At 49.3% G+C, this 23,737-nt stretch overlaps 1 protein-coding gene across 6 annotated transcripts in view; it reads right to left on the bottom strand.

Annotated features, from left to right (window-relative positions):
- The window catches only part of EXOC2 (exocyst complex component 2), a 1,204,847-nt gene that overhangs the window by 33,851 nt on the left and 1,147,259 nt on the right, over positions 1 to 23,737 (bottom strand). The window lies entirely within an intron of this gene.

Here is a 23,737-nt window from a genome sequence, read left to right as displayed (position 1 = left end):
AAACATTCAATGATTTTAGATACTACAGGAGACGCAAAGTGCCAGAAAAGGATTGTGTGCGTCATGTCTTTTAAAAATAGGTTTTACATTTTCATACAAGTGTAACCCGGGGCTGAAAAGAAGAACATGTTTAAAATCCAGAACTTTAGAACAACGATATTGGCAACCCAGATGTTTTTTTATCCATTTTTACTAGAAAGCCAAACGTTTTTTCTTATGACTCAAATCACAGATTTAAGAGTCAAATAAAATCATCTTATTTCTGTGTTGGGATTTGCTTTTAAATAAATCTGGGGTTCTCTCATTCTGATAAAGGTAAAATTAAAATGTAATCTTCTAATATTGAAGCAGTGGACACGCTCACTATCAACATTGGTTTAACCATAGTTTCTTACAGGATGGGCTAGGTTGATTTAAGATATCTACCTTACAGATACCTCAGACTTTCAAAGAAAAGGAAACTCATATTTTTGCTGTACATAATTAAAAATTTCACTCCAGAAAACGCTTTTCATAACAAATGGAGGAGGCATCGAAAGACAGTAAAAATAGAGGGCCATCTGGGAATAGACATCACAACTCACTGCGGTCATAACCAGTTCCAATCTTGAGACCTTCATCAATGTAGAAAGTTAAAGCCCAAAGTATGACTTTCTTAACTGTGACTCTATCTTGTTCATTTTGTAAATTGTGGTTAGAAGGTTGTACCTCAATTAAATGAACAGCAATAGCAGGAGTCTTTTGAATAAACACTTTCAAATGAGATACTATATTTCTTCCCTAAAGCTTAACAGCAGAATTTACCAACGAATATAGCTCTCTTGCGTGCATCTACTCTATAAAGATATCTGAACTCCTCTCAGAACAACCACCAGCTAAACAAAAACGGTGCTACAGATCAAAAAATCTATGCTTTACACAAACACTTTATTCTTCTTTGCAAAGGTAGAACTGTCACTATGGTTGACAGTGCCACTGCCAAAACTCACAAAACGTCCAGGGGCAGGAGATGCTTCTGGTGCATATTTATGTAATATTACCTGTGTACACCTTATTTCTTGACTATTTAAATGCTAGATGACAATAATGAACCTTCCAACAAAAACTCATGCGTGATGGGTAGAAGGGCACCAGCAATGACATTTGCTTTTAAGACATGTAACTAAGTCTTAAGCATGCAGGGCTGTTTTTAAAGGAAGGACAAAACAATGTATCTGTCACCCTGTCCCTGTTCCAAGCAAACGTTGCCAATGTGGCACTGAGCAGCAGTGCGTTACTCACCTAGAGTGATAAAAATCATTGCACCTACCTTGTTTAGATATAATTTTGACATCTTGTGGTGGTTGGCAGGGCAGTGCACTAATAATTCACATGGCAGATCACAAGAACCCCAAAGAAAAATACTGAAGATGCAATTTCAGTCATTATATAATACACTGGAACAATTCTTTTCAGATCGAAAAACAGGACCTGAAAAAAGCAAGTCATTGAAAAAGTCCTACTTTGGTTACCATCATAGAGAATGACTGAACCCTAGTCTTTATGGTATGGTTGCAGTGTTTTTGCTTGCACAGCACCAACTATAGAGTCTTTACCAAAAATGGCAATCTGCAAACGGAAAGAACAAGGTTACTTACCTTCGGTAACACTGCTTCTGGTGGATACAGTATCTGCCTGTGGATTCCTCACCTTTTGAATTACCCCAGCGCCAACATTCCACAGAACTTTCTCCTAGCTCTCCCACGCCGACGAGGACGTCGCAATGACACGGCTCCGCTAGCGACTCCCTCTGATGCCATCGGAGCCACAAATAGACCTCGTCGGCGTGCTGACGTCAGTTCCACCCATTTTTTCAGTGCCTCCGAGGCGAACGGGTGGACCAACATCATAATTGAAGTATACAATATAAATATAAATACACACAGTATAAACAATCATAGGAAAAGCAAAACAAACGAATCATTTCCTATGAACAAAACAAGGCATTTAAAATACACAGGAAAACAACCATGTTAAATAATTCATAAAACCTTTGGTATACGAAGGTGGACAACAGGGAGGAGGGTGGCTTAGTTAGGAATTCATAGGCAGATACTGTATCCACCAGAAAAAGCGTTACCAAAGGTAAGTAACTTGTTCTTCTGATGGATACATCTGCCTGTGGATTACTCACCTTTTGAATTGAATCCCACAGCAGTCCCACTCCCGGAGGAGGGTGTCCGCCAACCTATACCAAAACATTATGAAGCACAGAGCATGCAAAATGGCTGTCCCTCCAAACTAAGAATCCAAGCAGCAATGCTTCGCAAAGGTGTGGAGGGAGGCCCAAGTTGCTAACTTACAAATATCAACAACAGGAACACCTCTAGCCAAAGCAGAGAAGAAGACTTAGCTCTGGTGGAATGAGCTCTGATACCTTGCGGTGGTTCCTTCTTGGCCAAGGCGTAGCAGATCTTGATGCACAAGATGATCCACCTGGAGAGAGTCCGCTTGTGCACAGTCTTGCCTTTCATTCGCCCAACGTAGCCCACGAAGAGCTGATCGTCCAGACTCAGATCCTTGCTTCTGTCCAGATAGAAACTGACAGCTCTTAGGATCCAAGCGATGAAGTCTCTCCTCCTCCTTGGAAGGGTGAGGGGGAGGATAGAAGGTAGGTAAAGTAATGGATTGCCCAAGATGGAAAGGGGTAACCACCTTAGGCAGGAAAGCAGCCCCGGTCCTGAGAACCAACTTTTCTGCATGACTGGTCAAAAACTGAGGTTTGGAACTAAGAGCCTGAAGCTCACTTACCCTCCTAGCCGAGGTAATAGCGATCAGAAAGACCGTTTTAAAAGAAAGAAGCCTCAATGGGCAACTATGAGGAGGCTCAAAAGGAGAACCCATCAAGAATGTAAGAACAAGATTTAAATCCCACTGAGGCATAATGAAAGATATCAGTAAGGCCCTTAATGAACCTCATAACAATGAGGGACTTAAATAAAGACGTCTGCCCAGGCAAACAAAGAAAAGCCGACAAATATCCCTTCACTGTAGACACAGCACAACCCTGCTGGACCAAAGAAAGGGAAAACTTTAGAATGTTAGACGAACGGGATTTCAAAGGATCAATAGACCTCTCTCCACACAATTTAACAAATTTGGACCACCTAGAGGAATAAACAGATTTGGTAGGGTGTCTCCTGGATGATAAAATAGAGAGAGAAAGAGCTCAGGTTGCCCCGTTCAATCTCCAGACATGAAGGTGCAAGCTCTGGAGGTGGGGGTGTAGAACCTGCCCCTGCGACTGCGAGAGGAGGTCTGCCCTGAGAGGGAGACGGAGCGGAGAGTGGGATGAGAGGTAAAGTAGATCTGTGCACAACACCCTTCTTGGCCAATCCGGGGCGATCAATATGACTTGAGCCCGGACTTTGCGAATTTTCCTCAGAACTCGAGGACTCAAGGGTATGGGAGGAAACACGTAAAGGAGCTGTGAACTCCAATACAACTGAAACGCGTCCCCCAAAGCTCCCTGCATCGGAAACTGGAGACTGCAGAACGACGGACAGTGCGCATTCTCGTGAGTGGTAAAGAGGTCCAACCGAGGAAAACCCCACATCGTGAAGACAAGATGGACTACCTCTGGATGAAGCCGCCGCTCGTGATCGGCAGAGTAATGCAGACTGAGATTGTCTGCACATACATTCATCACACCGGCCAGATGATTTGCAAACACACAAATCTGATGGCCCTGAACCCAGGACCAGAGTCGCAGAGCCTCTCTGCAGAGACAATACTACCCTACACCTCCCTGTTTGTTGATGTACCACATCGCGGTAAAGTTGTCCATCAGGACCTGAACTGACTGACCACGAAGGGACGGAAGGAAAGCCTTTAGTGCCAAACGAATAGCCCGAAATTCCAGAAGGTTGATGTGAAGCAACCTTTCCTCTGGAGACCAAAGGCCTTTGCCCTCCAGATCCCCCAGATGAGCCCCCCACCCTCGAGTGGAGGCATCCTTGATCACTGTGGCCACCGGTGGAGGAAGCTGAAAGGGCTTCCCTTGAAACAAGATGCTCTGTACACTACACCAAGACAGATCCGCTGCAGTTTCTCAGGAGATCCTGACTGACTCCCTGAGATCCCCGTTGTGCTGATACCACTGCCTGCGGAGACACCACTGTAGTGCCCTCATGTGCCAGCGTGCATGGTAGACCAACAGAATGCAGTAAGCGAACAGACCAAACAGGCGTAGGACCTTCAGGACTGGAACAACCGCTCCATCGTGAAACAAGGGAATCATTTCCTGAATGTCGAGAATCCTCTGCGGAGGTGGAAAGGCTCGACACACTGTAGTATCCAGTACTGCTCCTATGAACAGGTTGTGCTGTGAGGGCACCAGGTGTGACTTGGGTACATTTATCGAAAAAACCCAAAAGTACAACAGCCGCGCTTTTACCTGCAGATGATGAAGCACCATCTCCGGCGACTTTGCTCTGAGCAGCCAGTCATCTAGGTAAGGGAAAACAGGAATTCCCGACTTTCTGACATGAGCTGCCACCACCGCCATCATCTTTGTGAAGACTCGAGGTGCGGAAGTAAGACCAAATGGGAGGACCGCAAACTGGTAGTGTTGGGACCCTACTGTGAAAAGGAGATACTTCCGATGCGACTTCAGGATGGGGATGGGAAAATACGCATCCTGCAAATCGATCGACACCATCCAGACTTCCTGCTGCAACGCCAAAAGAACCTGAGCTAGGGTCAACATCTTGAATTCCTCATGTCTGAGGTAAAAGTTCAAGACCCTGAGGTCTACAATAGGCCTTAACCTGCCATCCTTCTTGGGAATCAGAAAATAGCAGGAGTAGCATCCCTGACCCCTTTCCTGCTCCGAGACCACCTCTATCGCACCTTTTTGCAATAACACAAGAACCTCTTGCTATAGAAGCAACAAATGGTCCTCTGAACACTCGCCCTGGCGAGGAAAGTAAGGAGGGGGAAACTCCCGGAAGGGAAGGGCGTACCCATTTGCCACAAGATTCAAAACCCAAAGGTCTGATGTTATAGATTTCCAATCTTGTAGAAAATGGGACATCCAACCCCCAACAGGACCAGCATGCTCCAAGATGGGGGATCTAGGGCTGCTTTCCAGAGACACCAATGGCAGGGGCAGAAGAGGGACAGGAGGAGGAGGAGAGTTGACTGGCTGCACCCCTCAAAGGCCCTCTGTTATTCCCTCTGTAAGTTTTGTACTGGAGGTTCTGCTGCTGCTGTAACAGAGGTTGCTGACGGCCTCGAAAGGAAGACATCCTGCCAAAGCCACAATACCTTTTAAAACCAAATCCTCTAGATTGGGATTGGAGTCCTAAAGATTTAGCCGTGGCCCTACTGTCCTTAAACCTCTGCAGCGCAGAATTAGCCTTTCCCCCAAAAAGCCTTGAACCATCAAAGGGAAGATCAAGAAGAGTATTTTGAACATCAGGAGAGAAACCTGAAGACCTAAGCCAGACATGCCTTCTTGTAGCAACAGACGAGGCCATCACTCTTGCCACTGAATCAGCATTGTCCAATCCAGACTGTATAACCGGACGAGCTGCTGCCTGGGTATACGCCACAATCTCCTGAAAAGATATCCGATCATTTCCCGGAAGCTTTGGAATTAACTGCTTTGCCGAGTCCATCAAGGCATGGATATACCTCACCAACAAGCAGGTTGCATTGGTGGATTTCAAAGCCATACTTGAAGAGGAGAAAACCTTTTTAGCAGACTGTTCCAATTTCTATGAATCTCTGTCCCCAGGAGTCTGGGGAAAAGATCCCGTTGATTGCTTTGAACAGGAAGCCTGCACCACCAAACTTTCAGGAGAAGGATGACTTGAAAGAAATGTAGGATCATTCGGAACAGGCCTGTACCTTTTTGCTATGGTCCTTGAAACCGCAGGTGCAGAAAGAGGCTTCATCCACACCTCTAAAATAGGCTCAGTTGAAGCCTCATTGAATGGCAAAAGAGGCTCAACCACAGAGGAAGGAGAATGCAATACCTCCGTCAGAATATTAGGCCTGAAATCGGCAGTGGGAAGCTGAAGAGCTAAAAGTTCAGCAGCCTTTCTAACAACTGCATGAGAAGGCGCAACATCTTGCGAGGGTAATGCCTTTGGAGATGAAAGTTCCTGTTCTGGGGGAAGTATCTAATCCAGTTGCCTCTTGAAGGCCTTCAAACTCATCTTCTTCAATCTCGCCTTCTTCAGCCTCATCCTGCTGATACTCCTCTACCTCAAAAAGCCTCTGCGCCTCTCTCCTAGATCTCATCTTCGGAACAGGTATCCACGTCGACGGCGCCACACGTGAAGCCGATGAAACAGGCACCGGCGTCATAGGTACAGCTTCTGACGCGGGCAACGGCGCCATTGGAAGTCGAGAAGAGGAGCGACCTCCAGATGGAGCCAGAGACTGAGAGACCAGCGTTGAGAACCTCGGAGCCGGAGAGTGCCAGGACGGTGCCGTCGGCATAAAAGGTGCCTGGGCATAATGTTGAGGAACGCCCAAATTAAATGCAAGCGGACCCACGGGGCCCAAAGGCGCACCGGTAGGGTAGGCTGCCTTGGCAAAAATGCCATACATCGCGTTGAGAAACTGCGATGGATCAGTACCAGGCCCAGGAAAGGATGGGAATGGAGCCGTATCCTGATCCCCACCAGGCCGTGAAGGTGCCGGTGACGTCGGGCCCAAGACAGGAGAAGTCACTGTACTGGTTCAACAGAATCCCTTGGCGCCGGCAAAGAGCTCGGCCCAGGAGTACCCTTCGGCATCGGTGAACGTACCGGAGAGCCTGTCGGTGTCGGAAAACGAGCCGGAGTTGTCAGAGAAGGAGAAGGCGATGGAGAAATGACATCTCTAGAACGATGTCTTGGAGCCCGTGAGGGCGGTCTCGAAGCCCTACCCTTCGACGAATGACGTCGAGAACCATGCCTCCGCTTCTTCTTGTGCTTCTTTGACTTTGAAGCATGCAAAGTCGCCGACTTCGACCTTTTTCGACCTATTTTCTCCTTCCTTGCCTTCGCCATGAACAACTTCTCCTCACGCTCCTTCAAGGCCTTTGGGTTAATATTTCGACAGCTGGTACATCCATCGATGTTATGGTCCGAAGAGAGGCACCACAAACAGTTTTCGTGGGGCTCCTTGATAGACATATGGCCCCCACATTCTCTATAAGGTTTAAACCCTGAATTCTTCGATGCCATTGCACTGCCACTCCAAAGGAAACCGCAGAAACAAAGTAACTAAAGAAGTATATTGAAGAGTCCCAGGAAACAGTTACACGTCGTCAGCGTGGAAAAAAGGGAACTGGCGTCAGTACGCCGACAAGGTCTATTTGTGGCTTCGATGACATCAGATGGAGTCGTGAGCGGAGCAGTGTCATTGTGACGTCCTCGTCGACGTGGGAGAGCTAGGAAAAAGTTTCCGTGGAATGCTGGCGCAGGGGTAAATCAGAAGGTGAGGAATCCACAGGCAGATGTATCCATAAGAAATGCTACTTGCCCAGTAGAGATCTGTTCGTAGCAAGTGGTGCTGTAGATTCATATGCTGTGCATACTCCTGCCAGTTAGTGTTGGGCCCGGGTGTGTGTAAGTTGTTGTTTTTCAGAGATGTCTTTGGAGTCACGAGGTTCAATGACTCCTCTTGCTGGTAATGCGCATGGACATCAACTCCATTGTTAGACTGTTTTCCTCTATAAAGTGGGCGAAGATGGAATGAGAGGTAATGCGATGTATTGAGAGATATTCATGTGAAAAAGGGAAGTGAAATAAAAGGTGACTGCAATGCCCATAGATGTTCTATCTGTATAATACATGAGGACTCGTTTGACATCTAGAGAGTGAAGAGCCCTTTCTGCTACAGACTCTGGTTGAGGGTAAAGAACAGGGAGTTCTATGGTTTGGTTCGACGGAACTGAGAAACCACCTTTGGGAGAAATTTAGATTGGTGAGGATTATAACTCTGTCCTCAAGTACTTGAAACAAAGATTATTCTAGGGTTAGTGCCTGGAGCTCACTGACACGCCAAAGGGAAGTAATGGAGACCAGAAAAACCACCTTCCAGGATCGGAACTGAAGAGGGCAAGATTGGAGAAGCTCATAAGGGAGGCCCATGCATCTGGTGAGGACGAAATGAGGTTCCATGATGGAGCCGGTGGAGTCCAAGGAGGGATTACTCTCTTGAGGACTTCCATGAATGCTTTGATAGCTAAAATTCTAAAAAGTGAGATATGTTTCCTATTGTGTAGGTAAGCGGCCCCCGTGGCCAGATGGAGCAGAATAGAAGTGAATGCCAGTCCGCAAGTTTGTAGATGCAACAGGTAGCAGACAATGTCTTGCACCCTAGCTGTGAGCAGATTGGAACAGAATAGATGTGAATGCGGGTCTGCAAGTTTGTAGATGCAACAGGTAGCAGACAATGTCTTGTACCCTAGCTGTGAACGGATTAATGTGTTTTGATGGACAATAAAGGACAAAATTGTTTCCATTTGGCCGCATAGCATGTTCGGGTAGTGAGTATACGTGCTTCTTTCAGGGTGGCCATGCATTCGAGAGGTAATTTGAGATTCAGGGGCTTGGAATTTAGGTGTCGTATTTCTCCATGGCTGTGCATTAGGTCTGGCGTGACTGACTAGAAGCCTCTCATGCGGAACCACAGAGATGTCAAGAATTGTTGTGAACCACGGTTCGCGGGCCCAAGTATGGCCCACCAGAATTAGAGTGATGGACATCTGCTGTAGTCTGGATGCGAAGTTTGGGCATTTTGCATTTTCTGCGGTTGTGAACAGCACTATCTGAGGAAACCCCAATCACTGGAAGTACTTATGGAGGACTTGTGGGTGAAGTTCCCACTTGTGGACATTTTGCCGCATCCTGCTGAGGAGGTCGGAAAAGTGGTTGTCCAACCTCCCGAAGGTACTCTGCTACTAGGTGGATTTTGTGATGGAGAGCCAAGCGCAATATGTGCTGGGCGAGGTGAAGATAAAACATGGCTGTGGTGCTGGGCGTCCGGACAAGGGTGGCTTTGCCCCCCAGATGGTGAAGGAAAGCCTTCAATGCAAGGTGAATGCCAAGGGGCTCCAAGTAATTGATGTGAAGGCCCTGGTATTTGGCTCCTAGTGGCCTTGCACAGTTAGATTTTGCAAATGTGCATCCCACACTGAGAGGGAGGCGTTCGTTGTGAGGGTCTCCTGTGGAACTGGGTCCCAGAGAGGCTGCCACTGCAGCAGGCTTCTGGTATTCCACCACTGCAGAGAGTGATATATGGCAGCTGACCAATATTACAATCATTCTAATGACCTTCCGCTGGAGACGATTGCTGCACAATGCATTACTGCATATGTAGTCTTGCTGGGGGCACTACTGCAATGCAGGAAGCAATCATACCTAGGAGCAGCATTACTGTCCTGGCTGTGACCTGTTGGTCTGGTTAAAACATCGGAAGGAGTTTCTGAAAAGACTGTATTTGTGCAGGATTGGGGTCAGCTAACCCACTTTCCAAGTTGAGGAGTGCTCCTAAGTAAGGGTGAATTTGCCAGGGTTGAAGGTGGGATTTTGTGACATTGATGGTCAACCCTAATTTGTGTAGAAGATGTATAATGGTTTGAGTGCATTCGTGGTAAGGTTGGCAGGTGGCACTTTTGATGAGCCAGTCTTCCAGTTAAGGGAAGACATGAATGCCTTGCAGGTGCTGGTATGCGGCTGCCACTATGAGGCACTTTGTGAACACTCGGGGGAGCTCTAATGACCCCTGAATAGGAGTACCTTGAACTGATGGTGTTTGCTGCTGAATACAAACCTGAAGTAGCAGTGATGAGCTGGGTGTATTGTTATGTGAAGTACGCGTCTTTCAGGTCGAGAGTGGTCATAAAGTCACCCTGCTGTAGAAGAGGTATGAAATCCTGAAGGGAGACCATATGAAAATATTCTGAGAGGATGTACTTGTTGAGGGGTCTTAGGTTTAGAATGAGTCTGACAGAACCATCCTTTTTGAGAATTAGGAAGTACAGGGTGTACACCCCTAAGCCTTGGTGTTGAGGTGGTACCGGGTCGATGGCTCTTCTTTGAGCAGTGTTTATGTGCTCTGGTGTAAGTCTTTTCTGGGGGGTGGTATGGTGGGTGGTGTGGAAGTTAGCTACAGACAGTAACCATGCTGTATGATGTCCAGCACCCATTGGTCAGGTGTGATATTCCACCATGTGGGGAGGAACCCTAATAAACAACCCAACAGGGTTTACGTGATCAGAGGGCAGGAGGAGGAGGAGGGGGTGGGGGGGGGAGGAGTCCGGGTTTGGTGGCTTAGGCAGAGGTTGCTTTTGGTGAGGGACATTTACCTCTACTTCTGGAATTGTTAACCCTATGGGTGCCTCTGGAGATACCTCTATCTGACAGTGACATGGCATGTGGTTGATTGTACACAGAGAGGTTTGTTTCGAGCCTCCATAGAAGCGAGTGCGGTGAAAGTAACCTCTAAAAGTGGGCTTCTGAAGTGCATCAATTGCCTTAGCTGTTTCAGTATCTTTTTCATCTTGTCAAGGTTTTGGCCTACCTGGTGCCCAAAAAGATGAAGCCCTTCAAAAGGAAGGGCCAGCAAGTTCTGCTGTACCTCTGGTTTGAACCCTGATATATGAAGCCATGCATGCTGTCTGAGAAGGAGGTATGAGTTATGTTGTGTTATATAGTCTTGTATAGAGTGCAGCTGCCCCAGCAAAAAGGCGTCCCGGCGCTGACAGCAGAATGGAAGGACCACAGATGAAGCTAGGGCGGACTACAGCGGGAAGAGATGTGTTTTGATTGCCTTCCAGAAGGCCAGGTAGTTATTCAGGCTGCGGATCTGTAAAGGGAGTTCCAGAGTTTTGATACTAGGGTGCGAAAAGAACACCCCCCAGCACACATCCTCCTCACCCGGGGACCAACTACCGGGCGCTGCCCGTTAGAGCGAAGTTGGCATGTAGCTACATAAGGCACGAGTAGGTTGGCCAAAATACCTGGGGAGGAAAAATTCAGAATTTTGAAGGCCATGCAGAGAGCCTTAAACTCTATCCGCTTAGCCACAGGCAATCAATGCAGCCGATGGATGGCCTTGGCTGTAGAGCAGCTTCTGGGGAGACCTAGTAAGGTTCTGGCAGTTGCATTTTGGACCCTCTGCAGTCGCATAACCTCTGCCTTGTTCATCCCTTAAATAGAGCGAGCTGGCATAGTCCAGTCTCGACAAAATCGAAGCCTGGACGATGACTTGCCGTTTGGACGGATCAAAGAATCCCAGCAGAGGTTTCAGCCCCCGTAGAAGACCAAAAGAGGTCCCTGACACTTTCTTTGTTTGGGCTTGGAAACTGAGGGCCAAGTCCATCCAGACCCCCAGATTTCTTACTACCTGCTTGGGGGTAGGTGCGCCACCAAGGGTTGCAGGCCACCAGTGCTCACTCCATAGCTCAGTGTCTCTCCCAACCAGCAACACCTCAGACTTGTTGGCGTTAAGTTGGAGACAGTTGTCAGTCATCCACTCTGCGACCGCTGCAAGATCGCTCCAGAACTTTGGAGCATCTTGTATGGAGTTGTCAGAGAGTGCCACCACCAACTGTGTGTCATCGGCGTAAGAGACAATAGTGAGCCCTCTATCACTGGCCACTGCTGCCAATGGTTGAACATATAGATTGAATAATATGGGACTCAGAGCTGAGCCCTTGTCTAATAGACTGGACACAGGAGAGAAAAGAGGTGGCTGTCACCTGGAACGTCCTCTCAGAGAGGAAGGATCTAAACCAATCCAAGGCAGGGCCCACTATGCCGGCCTCCTCCAGATGGTGTAATAGGATCTGGTGGGAGACCGTGTCAAACGCAGAACTGAGATCCAATAATATCAGTGCTGCGGTGCGTCCGGCATCTAATGTCCGCAGATGTTTGGTCACAGCTAGAAGAGCTGTCTCTGTGCTGTGACCTGGGCAGAAGCCATTCTGAGAGGGATCTAGAATGCCATTGTTGTTCAAAAACTCTCTTAGCATGGAATTGATGCAGGCCTCAGTAATCTTGGATGCCCAAGGCAGAAGAGATATAGGGCAGAAGTTTTCTGGTTTTGCTGGGTCCAATGTGGGTTTTTTAAGCAGAGGGACCACCCTTGCCTGTTTACACATCTTAGGGACGACTGCTGTTGAAAGAGATGTATTAATCACCTGGCACAAAGGTGCCAGGAGTTCAGGCAGAGATTTTATAAATGGGTCAGGCTTAAGAAGGTCAGCAGGAGAGCCAGATTTAACTTTGCTACATAGCCAACGCAGCTCGTCCTGTGAAATTGGCGGAAAAGCCGCAAGAGTACCGGTGGCAAGGGCTGCATGTACAAAACTTAGACATGTTGGAACCGGAGGGAAGGACATATAGATGTTTTCCACTTTTCTAACAAAGAAAGTGGCAAGGTCCTCGCATTGCTGATCTGACGTGATCACAGGTGCAGTTGAAGTCTTTCTCGATTTAAGATCTTTAAGTATCGAGAAGATGCTTTTGGCTGGATTGCTACTCGCCTTGATTTCATTTGCAAAGTAGGCTGCCCGTTCTGATTGAATAGCCCTGTGGTAACTCTTGATGGCGGACTGATAGCCTCCCTTTGAAACCGGCTCATAAACGCGTCTCCAAACTCGTTCCAGTTTTTTACATGCTTTGCTCAGTGTAGCTAGCTGGTCACTGAACGAAGGGTTGGAGTTAGAATTACGGCTCGTTGACCACTTCGCAGGAATAAGTGAGTCTTGCGACTGAGAGATCCATTCGCATAGCGCTATATAGGCTGCGTCCGGGTCAGCAGGCAGACTGGGATTATTCAGAGAGAGAAGGGCATGGAACTGCTCCAGATTCAGTTTATGCCAGGGGCGCTTAAAAGAGGTCTTCTGAGCTACCTTTTGAAAGAGTTCTATGCCCAGGAGAGTCATGGAGATCAGATTGTAATCAGACCAGCACACTGGGGCAGGAGTATTAACTGTAAGGGATGAGAGGTTGTAAAAAAACGGGTCCAGCAGATAGCCAACGGAGTGGGTGGGACCTGAGACCAGCTGAATTAACTGACAAGCTGCAAGGTACGCTAAAAAGCTACCCACTTCTTTGTCCATGTGGCTATCTAAATGCAAATTCAGATCTCCAATAATGCTAAAGTTGGCCGCTCTCATAGCCAAACACTGTCTACATCGATGAGTGCAGCCTTAAACTCCTTAGCCGTACCTGGTGGACGATAAACCAACAACCCGGACATGGTGTAGTTAGCGTTAAAGGAAATCCCAAAGCGCACACATTCACAGACTGCCTCAGTTTCTTTGGCAAAGGTACACGTATAACAAGATTTAAAAATGACTGCAATACCACCTCCTCTTGACGCCCCGAGTAGCAGAGTCGGTAGTGCCAAGGGCACATCGTATGGTCGTGTTGGAGATTAATTTCCCTTCAGAAACCACTCCTGCCATCTTTTTTTGTGTTCCTCAGTTAAGGAGCTCCTCCATTTCATCCCAAGTGGCTCTGTCGTATCTGCCCACGAGGCCTATATTATTGGCAATATGTTAGTGGTAAGCGGATTGTAATGCTACTGTTTTCCGAGCAGTGTCTAGTATTTTATTTTATTTATTTGGCGGGGGCATCTCTGGTTGTTTGGGAGTTGGCCCTATTGCACGCCTTGTGAACCACAAGACAATCTGGAGGAAGCTGACCTCGAATACAAGGAGTATCTGAGGGGCACGCCTTATACTTTTTATCAACTTGGAGTAACTGCCTGAGCACGGATGGGGTCATGAGAAATGTCGGCTGTGTGACACAACATATATTTCGCATAGAGAGGTATTGAGTAGTGCGTTGTGTGGAGGAGAGGGTTTGAAATAGGAAATCTTCTTTCATTTGATCTGAACAGAGGGGAACTTTATGGTAGGCCGCTGCTCTGGCGAGGAGTTCCTGATATGTGAAGGAGTCATCTAGGAGGAAGCTCGAGCTTGGTAAAGATCAGGGTCGGTGTCTGCTGGGGGCTCAGAGTCATAAGTGTCCCAGGGGTCTGGCTGTGCGGAAATGGGAGTAGGGTCTCCCCCCTCTATGTCCCCAGGTATGGAAGAACAAGTTACTTACCTTCGGTAACGATGTATCTGTAAGAAACATTAGTTAGTTAGATTCCTCACCTTAGAATATCCCCAGGCGTCAGACTGGATCCGGAAGATTTTTCGTCAGCAATACCCCTTGCGCGTCGCTAGGCGTCGTCTGCGGCTCCGCGTCAGTCGTCGGCGTCGTGCGCCGGGATGACGTCGTCGGAGTACTTAGACGCCGCCCTCGCGCGCTGACGTCAGTTCTTGTACATAGCCTTCCGCGCCAGGAACGCAGAGCCATGCAAAGACCGACACTGGTGCCCAAAATAAAATCTAGGGGCCTGAAAAGGATAACCTTAACCCTAGATGTCAGTTCGCAGAACGGGGAGGATGGGTGGGTCGGTGAGGAATCTAACTAACTAATGTTTCTTACAGATACATCGTTACCGAAGGTAAGTAACTTGTTCATCTGAAAGAAACACGTTAGTTAGATTCCTCACCTTAGAATAGATACCCAAGCAATACCATCCCCGGTGGTGGGTCTGCGAACCAAGATCACACCAGAAAGTCCTGGAGGACAGAACGGCCAAAGAAGCCATCCCTCCGGACTTGGCTGTCAAGGCAATAATGCCTGGCAAACGTGTGTAGCGAAGCCCACGTCGCCGCCTGACAGATGTCCTGCAAAGGGACTCCCCGTCCCAAGGCAGTAGTAGCCGCCGTGGCCCGAGTAGAATGGGCGCGCAGCCCAACAGGAGGGTCCTTTTTTGCCAAAGAGTAACAAATTTTGATGCACAAAACGACCCACCGAGAGATGGTCCGTTTGTGCACAGCTTTCCCCTTCTTAGCACCCACGTATCCAACGAAAAGTTGGTCGTCCACCCGGAACTGCTTTGTGCGGTCCAAATAAAAGGAGAGCGCACGTTTTGGGTCCAGACGGTGGAGCCTCTCTTCCTCTTTGGAAGGATGCGGAGGCGGAAAGAAGGTGGGCAAGGTGACAGACTGCCCAAGATGAAATGGAGTCACCACTTTCGGAAGAAAGGAGGGACGAGGCCGAAGGACAACCTTGTCCGGATGAACAGACAGAAAAGGAGGCTTTGAAGATAAAGCCTGGAGCTCACTCACCCGTCTAGCCGAGGTGATGGCTACCAGAAAAGCAGTCTTAAGAGTCAGAAGACGAAGAGGACAATTGTGAAGAGGCTCGAAGGGAGCGCACATCAGGAATGTCAAGACCAGATTCAAGTCCCACTGAGGCATTACAAAAGGGACAGGAGGGAACGTGTGAGTAATGCCTTTTAGAAAGCGTGTAACCACAGGGGACTTGAAAAGAGAAGGCTGATCAGGAAGCCGCAAGAAGGCGGAGATGGCAGCAAGATAACCTTTCAGGGTGCCCAGGGCAGAGCCCTGCCGGGCCAGAGAAAGAAGAAAGAGGAGAACCTCAGAAAGAGGGGCGGAAAGGGGATCCACAGCCTTTGCTGTGCACCATGCCACAAATTTGTTCCACCGGCAGGCGTATACCGTCTTTGTGGAGGGACGCCTGGCTGCCAGAATGATATCACAGACTTCAGGAGGCAAGTCGAATGGCATCAACTGCCGCCGCTCAATCTCCACGCATGGAGGTGGAGGCTGGACAGGTTCGGGTGGAGGACCGTCCCCTGCTGCTGCGACAGAAGATCCTCCCGAAGGGGCAGACGTATCGGGGGATCGGTCAACATACTGAGTAGCTCGGGATACCAGTATCTTCGTGCCCAATCCGGAGCCACCAAGATGACTTGGGCCCGGTCGCACCTGATCTTCTTCAGCACTCTGGGCAGAAGTGGTATAGGCGGAAAGGCGTACAACAGACCGCAACTCCACTCGTGACGAAAAGCGTCGCCGAGCGAGTGCCGCCTTGGAAATTCCAACGCGCAGAACTGCTGACATTGCGCGTTCTCTTCGGTGGCGAATAGATCTAACCAAGGCTCTCCCCACTGCTGAAAGAGACCTTGCGCCACTTCGGAGTTCAGACGCCATTCGTGATCCATCATGCACCGGCGGCTGAGTTCGTCCGCTCTGGCGTTCAGAGAGCCCGCCAGATGTTGAACCACTAGGGTGACGCCCTGGTGTTCCAGCCACGTCCAGAGGCGCAGAGCCTCCTGACAAAGGGTCCACGACCCCACCCCGCCCGGTTTGTTGCAATACCACATGGCGGTGGTGTTGTCCGTGAACACCTGCACGACACTGCCCCTGACAGAGGGAAGGAAGGCTTTCAGTGCAAGTCGGATCGCCCTCAACTCCAACAGGTTGATGTGGAGACGAGACTCCGCCGGAGACCAGAGGCCTCTGATCTCCGCCTCTCCCATATGGCCACCCCATCCCAGGAGGGACGCATCCGTCACTACGACATGCTCCGGTTGGGGAAGGGAGAGGCTCCTGCCCATGACCCAATCGCGGTCCGTGAGCCACCACTGCAACTGCTGTGCAGTGCCCTCCGAGATCAAGACATGGTCGGACAGGTTGCCGTGATGCTGGGCCCACTGAAACTTCAGGTCCCACTGCAGAGCCCGCATGCGCCGCCTGGCGTGATGCACTAGTAGGATGCAGGAGGCCATCAGCCCCAGAAGCCGCAACACTAGCCTGACCGAAACCCAGGATAGAGGCCAAAAGATGGGAATCAGGGCCTGTATATCCCGGACCCGCTGTTCCGGTGGATAGACCCGGAACTGCGCCGAATCGAGAACCGCTCCGATGAAGAGGAGCTTCTGAGAGGGACTCAGGCGTGACTTCGGCACGTTGATGGAAAACCCCAGCAAATGCAGGAGATCCGCCGTAGTCTGGAGGTGGGAGACGACTGCCTGGGGCGAGCCCGCCTTCAACAACCAGTCGTCGAGATAGGGGAAGACTGGAACCCCTGATCTGCGCAGATGAGCTGCGACCACCGCCATCACTTTCGTGAACACCCGAGGGGGCCGTACTGGTGAGGCCGAAGGGGAGCACGGTAAACTGAAAGTGCTCTTGGCCCACCGTGAACCGCAGGTAACGCCGGTGGGCCGGCAGGACGGGGATGTGGAATAAGCGTCCTGCAAGTCCAACGCTACCATCCAGTCTCCGGGGTCTAGGGCAGCTAGAACCTGAGCCAAAGCCAACATCTTGAACCTTTCCTTCCGGAGGAAGGCATTGACGTTCCGAAGGTCCAAGATAGGGCGGAGGCCCCCTTTGCCCTTCTTGGGAACCAGAAAGTAGTGGGAATAACAACCACGACCTACTTCTGGGCTCGGAACGCGCTCGACGGCCCCCTTGGCCAAGAGGGCGGAAACCTCCTCGTGGACAAGATGCAAATGATCCCCCGAGATACGGTGGTGCTGCGGTGGCATGGCTGGAGGGGTCGTCTCGAAGGGGAGGGAGTAGCCCCTTCGGACGATTTGCAGCACCCACCTGTCCGATGTGATGGACCGCCAGTGGAGCAGGTGATGGCGAACTCTGCCGCCCACTGGCGTGGAATGGGCCTGAAAGCTCGGACTAGGAAGGCTTTGAGGCGGATGCTGCCGGGGTGGATGTGGGCTGACCTCGTCGTCCTCCAGATCCGCCTCGGCGGAAACCATGTCCGCGACCGCGCGCAGGTTGGTTCAGGTTCCCAGGGCCTGTATTCTTTCCCAAAACTGTATCTTTGTACCCCCAATTGGCACATCTCTGGCCTCAGGTAAGCCCATTGTAAAAGGCACCAAAGGCACTGAGATCAGGGAAGGCCTCTAAGGGCTGCAGCACCTATTGTGCCACGCTTAAAGACCCTGCACAGGACACGGTTTTTTTTTTTTTATCAAGTTTTCGTAGTTTCTACAAATCATCAGTACATCCCAGCATCTGAAGTATTTCGCACATTACAGTTATGCGAAGATTGACAAGGCAGACATTATAAGCCGTCTTTTGTGTAAGCATCCAAAATAATACACTTTATATAACAGCTGCTTCGGCTCATGCCTACCATCACAACATTCTAGCACATGTTCTGTACTGTTACTGTAACTTGTATCATTGTCTAATATCTGTGCATAGACCATAGCATTGCCTCACATTAACAATTAGCAAACCAACCCTTGTCTTTAAATACTCCCTCCCCCCACCCACTAGTCCTATAGGCGTGTGGAATGTCAGCTCATTTGTTCTGGCCCTGCTGCGTCACATCTGAGTACATCCTGCAGTAAGCTTACTTCTTGCTCCAGACCGTTCGGGTTAGAATCTCAGCCCTGTGTGTCCTATTGTGTGCTGCCAACTGCGTTATTGAAATCTATGTCCAATTATTTACAGGTTTCCATCATGACATCCCATTCTAGTACTCTTGGAGTTTTCCGCAGCCCTCTCGCCTCCTTCCGCCTTATTATAGCACTCTCTGCCCCACCCTACCGTGTTAATTTGCTGTGCCACGCGTGTTCAGTGGGTGCTGTCTTTGACTTCCATTTCATAGTGATGGCTCGTACTGCCAAGAGAAGCACCAGATTAATAAATCTATATTGTACTTTGTATTTGGCCGCTTTTTTCCTCAAACCCAGAATACATTTCTCTATGGTATTATGTATCTCACTGTGTGTGTTCTCGGTCGTGAGGCGCCTATTAGAGTCCCAGAACCCTCGATGCGTGGGCACGACCATATCGTGTGTAGAAGGTCAGCGCCTTAAGTTTGACACCTGGGGCAATGATGCTGCATCTGTGGGAACATCTTGTCTAATTTGTGTGGGGTAAGATAAGCCCTATTCAAAATCATGGTTTGTAAAAATTTAAACTTCGCGTGTCTCAATATTTTTTGGGGATGTTCCACGATTTTCGCCCATTCCTTATCTTCTAGAGCCCCCTCCCATGCAGTCCACAGAGGGGTTAGGTCAACCTTTGTGTGGGAACGTATCCCCACGCACAACCACTTGATGAGATGTCTACCTCTACCTATGTAATACAGGGTTTCGACTAGTTCATGTGTGGGGGGGTTCTTGCCTCTGTGGGGCCCATTGTGCTTTGACATATTGTGTCAATGCTGCGTGTACTAAATATAGGAGGGCAGGCGCTCCCTTCTCTCAACAAAATTATCATGATCCAACAAAATCCCCTCACTGAACAAGTCGGCCACCGTGCTGATCCCTACGTCCAAACAAGGTGTTATTCTGCGCTCTGTTATTTGTCCACCCAGCAGTGGCATTCCCAGCAAGGGGATATTACCGGCATAAGCAGGAGGTGTACTTGTATATTGTAATGCCGCTTTCCAGCACTGTAGTGCCGTGCGTAGCAAAGGAAGGAGATTTTGTGGGGTTTTGCTATTGGGCAGTAATAGGGCATGTAAGGCACTCCGGCCTATATCCTGTTCCGTGAATCCTATCTCTTGTAAATTACGCCCGCAATCCAGAAGGACAGCCATTCTAGTTGACAAGCGTTGAAATACGCTCTGAGGTCAGGTACACCCAAACCCCCTCCAGTTGTGCTGATCTGTAACTTCTTGAGACTTATTCTCTGTCTGCCAGATCCCCATATAAGCTTGATTAGTAGTGTATTCATTAGTTTAAATGTGGCGCTTGGTATCACAAGTGGTAGATTTGTAAAATAATAAAGCAGCCGCGGAAGGACCACCATTTTTGTTATTGCCGCCCTAACCGCTACTGATAACGGTAAAGTAGTTCAGAAAGCAATACTAGAGCGTAGGGCTCTGAGTGCTCTGTGTAAATTACCATCCAACATGTCTGCGTGTGTCCGATAAACTTGGATACCCAGGTATTTGAACGTGTGTTGTGCAACCTGGAACTTTATAATGCCAAATTGAAGTTCCATAGGGTGCACATGCTCTGTGAAGTAGAATACATGCGATTTCACTGGGTATATAGCAAGGCCCGATATTTGTTCAAAGTGTTCAAACACCTCAGCTAGAGGATCCATGGGAGATCGAAGATCATCAAGATACAGGATAATATCGTCAGCATATGCAGACAATAAGTGCGTGGTGTTTCCTATCTTTATGTCCATATCACTAAGTTCTGTACGCACCTTTAGTGCCAAGGGTTCAAGTACCAATATAAATATAAGCAGCGATAACGGGCAGCCCTGTCTCGTCCCCCTATGTATCTGGTATTTCGTGGAAATGTGCCCACCTGTACGTGCCCTAGCTGTAGGGGCATTATAGAATAGCCGAAGCCATTTTATATAATCCTCTGGTAGTCCAAATTTCTCTAGTGCTCTGAACATGTAGTCCCACTTAATGGTGTCAAACGCTTGACACATATCCAATGATATACATCCTGCGTGTTCATAGCTGCTTGGGGCCTCTGTCAGGAGGTGGTGTAATTTCCTGGTGTTTAATGACGTACTGCGGGCGGGCAGAAAGCCAGTCTGAACCATATGGATCAGTTTATACAGAGTCGGCAAAAGTCTGTTTAGCTAGCACCTTACTAAGTATTTTATATTCTGTCGCTAATAATGATAGCGGACGGTAGCTAGCCATATCAGTGGGGTCTCTGCCGTGCTTCGGAAGTTATACCACCAGTGCCTGTGCTGTAGTGAGGGAGCCCTTATCCCGTGCCTCATTGTAAAAAAATCTCCAATTGGAGTACGAGGGAATCTGCGTATATCATGAAATTCAGCTGGTAGGCCATCTAACCCAGGAGTTTTGTTTCGGGGGGGGGAGGGGGGGTAGTCCTTTTATAGCAATCTTTATTTCTGATTTTGTAATGGGTCTATTTAATTCCTTCTGAGCGTCTGCTGACAGCTGCGGATATGGTATGGTGGATAAAAAATAGTCCATTTGTGTGTCTACTGTGTCTGTAGGTTCACTATAGAGTGTCGCGTAATACTGGCGGAATGCCACATTAATATCTCCTTGGGTAATGACTTTATCCCCTGCAAGGGAAGTGACCTCGTTAATTACGATAGTGGGGGGATCATCCCGTAGCAATTTGGCTAACAGTGTCCCACACTTATCCGCCTCAGTGTGCCGCAGCTGTGTGTATTTTTGGTGATCTATGACACAAAGGGATTCTAGTATTTCTGCATGTCTAATTCTGGCGTCTTGCAGTGGGGCTTGCTTGTCATCATCACCTGCAGCTTCCTGCTCTAGCCTATCCATTTTCCTTTCTATGTCTATAAGGGACTTGTGAACCTCTTGCCAAGCATCCAACGTCGTGCTGATTGCCTTCCCGGGGATAACCGTTTTGAAGGCATCCCATTCAACCAATCTGTTAGACGCTGTATTACTATTTTCTGCGAAATAGTGTTGGATAGTGTCGGACACAGAAGCTCGGAATGCTGAGTCCTCCAACAACTGTGGCCATAATTTCCAGGCGGGCACCGGGGTGGGTATCCTACCCTAGTTAATTACTATTTCCATTGGGTTGTGATCGGAGAAGGTCTTTGCAAAGTAGGTAGCATGTACCACCTGCATTGCAATCCTATTTGAGCAGTATATCCTATCTATTCTCATGTGCAGCATGTGTACCGTAGAGTAGACGGAATATTCCCTATGTGTTGGGTGTCGCATCCTCCACATGTCACACAACTCCCAACCCTCAGCCCACCCGCACAGCGCCTTCGCCTGCTTAAGTACTCCTGCCTCATTAAGGGGAGGATGTGATCTGTCCATTGTAACATCCATGACAGTATTGCAGTCCCCACCTATAATCCATGGATGCATCTCCCATCCCGTCAGTGCGAGGGTCAGCGTGGTCAGGAATTTCTCTTGTTCATAATTTGGCCCATATATAGTACCCAGAACTACATGATGGCCGTCTAGGGTTCCTCGTACGAAAAGATATCGCCCCTGCTTGTCCACCCGTTGATCCAGTGACGTAAACGGTAGCCCGTGTCTGACCCAGATTGTGGCGCCCCGTGCAAAACCTGAGCAGGTGGTGGAGAAAATCTGACCTCTCCATTTCCTGCGAAGCTTCTTACTTCTTTTTCCACCATGTGGGATTCCTGTAGATTTCCTATCTGCGCTTTGCGTCGCAGCAGCTGTGCATGTATCCTATGCCGCTTCTGCACAGAGCCCAGACCCGGAACATTCCACGTTAGTATTGTATACTTATTAGGTATATGCATTGTGGTGCGAAGCCTGACCGCCAAACGGTCGATATGATATGTGAGGTGCAGAGCCTATCCGGTTGTAAGAGTGGGCAGAAAACAGCGCGACACTAGTGGGGTAGTTATAAGTTGTTTAATGAGATATATTCCAATGTCTCGGTTTTTAAATGACTCAACGTCAAAGTCACGTAACAATTGTTCCCAATCCGCAAAATAGGGAGACTTCTTCCTTCAGGGGGATAGGTGCTCCCTCTTCGAAGACGCTTGCGTTGTCTCATCGGCCAGGAGTCAGTCGTCCTCCGACGGTGATGCGGGGGTAGAACACACAAAACAAAAGAAAAAGGGACCGATTAGGAATATTCAGATCTTGATCTGAGTGAAGGGAAGGGCGTGCGGGATATCACCATCTATCGGCTCTTGGGGTCGTGAAGGGAGGGGATCCACCACCGCAAGCGGCCTTGTAGAGGGAGAGAGAGAGAGGAGCGCGCAGAGGTCAGGATTCCCCACCGGGCAGCCCCACTCCTCCCTCGGCTCTATGAACGACCCGCCTCCCGGTACCCAGCAAACGCTGCCGTACCTGTTCAAGCCACCGTCCTCCGGGACCGTGGCAGGGCGCTTCACGGAATCGTTGGCCTCCAGGCTCCTCGGTGTTCTCGCCTTCCGGGGTCCTCGATACTGCGGTAGTCCTCGCGTCCTCGTCTCCTCTCCGTTCCTCGACTCGTCGTTCTACTTCCTCCTTCCCGCTGACGACCCCCTCTTCATTGGCTGTCGACCTTTTCACGTCGGATGACTCGATGGGGCTCCACCCCCCTGGGCGGAGACCGTAGCTTTCGGTCTGTTCCTGAAAGGGCCAGTACCCGGAAGGGGGAGAGTCTGGTGGCGCCGTCCAAGCCGTGACAGGGTCCGGCGACTGAAAGGTGGAAACATCGGTGAGTAGGGGAGGGGAAGGCAACACCGGTGTCTCAGAGCCCGGACCCTGACACATCCCTCCCCCAGATTCATCCCAATCGGGGCGAATGGAAAACGGGACAAGAAGTCAGCATTTGCGTTAAGGGTACCCTTCCTGTGGCGGACCTCGAAGGAAAAGGGTTGGAGGGATAGGAACCATCTCATCACCCTAGGATTGGTTCTACTCATCCATACGAGAGGAGCGTGGTCGGTATATAAGATGAAATGGACCCCCTCGAGGTAATACCGAAGTTTATCAATCGCCCATTTGATGGCGAGACACTCCTTCTCGATGGTGGGATAGCGTTGCTCCCGCAAAAAGAGCTTCCTGCTGACATAAAGGACCGGACGTTCCGTACCGTCAAAGGCGATCTGGGAGAGGACGGCACCTATACCCACATCGGAGGCGTCCGTCTGGAGTATAAAGGGACGGGAATGGTTGGGTGAGATCAATACGGGATGGCTAGTAATAGCCGTTTTCAAGGCGTTGAAAGCAGCCAGAACTGCGGGAGATGGCATTCGCAAGGCCCTGTTGGGGACCCCTTTTGGTAACAGATCGGTAAGGGGAGCGGAAAGGGCAGAGTATTGAGGAATGAAACTGCGATAATAGCCAGTGAGACCCAAAAAGGCCCGGCTCTTACGTTTCGTGGAGGGTACGGGTGTGTTGGTTATGGCTTTCACTTTTTCTTCCTGAGGTTCGAGACACCCGTT

The sequence above is a fragment of the Triturus cristatus genome, chromosome 5_2, assembly GCF_964204655.1.
Source record: "Triturus cristatus chromosome 5_2, aTriCri1.1, whole genome shotgun sequence".
NCBI classification, from domain to species: domain Eukaryota; kingdom Metazoa; phylum Chordata; class Amphibia; order Caudata; family Salamandridae; genus Triturus; species Triturus cristatus.
The sequence above is the reverse complement of the archived record's forward strand: the minus strand, read 5'-3'. Positions and strand labels throughout refer to the sequence as shown.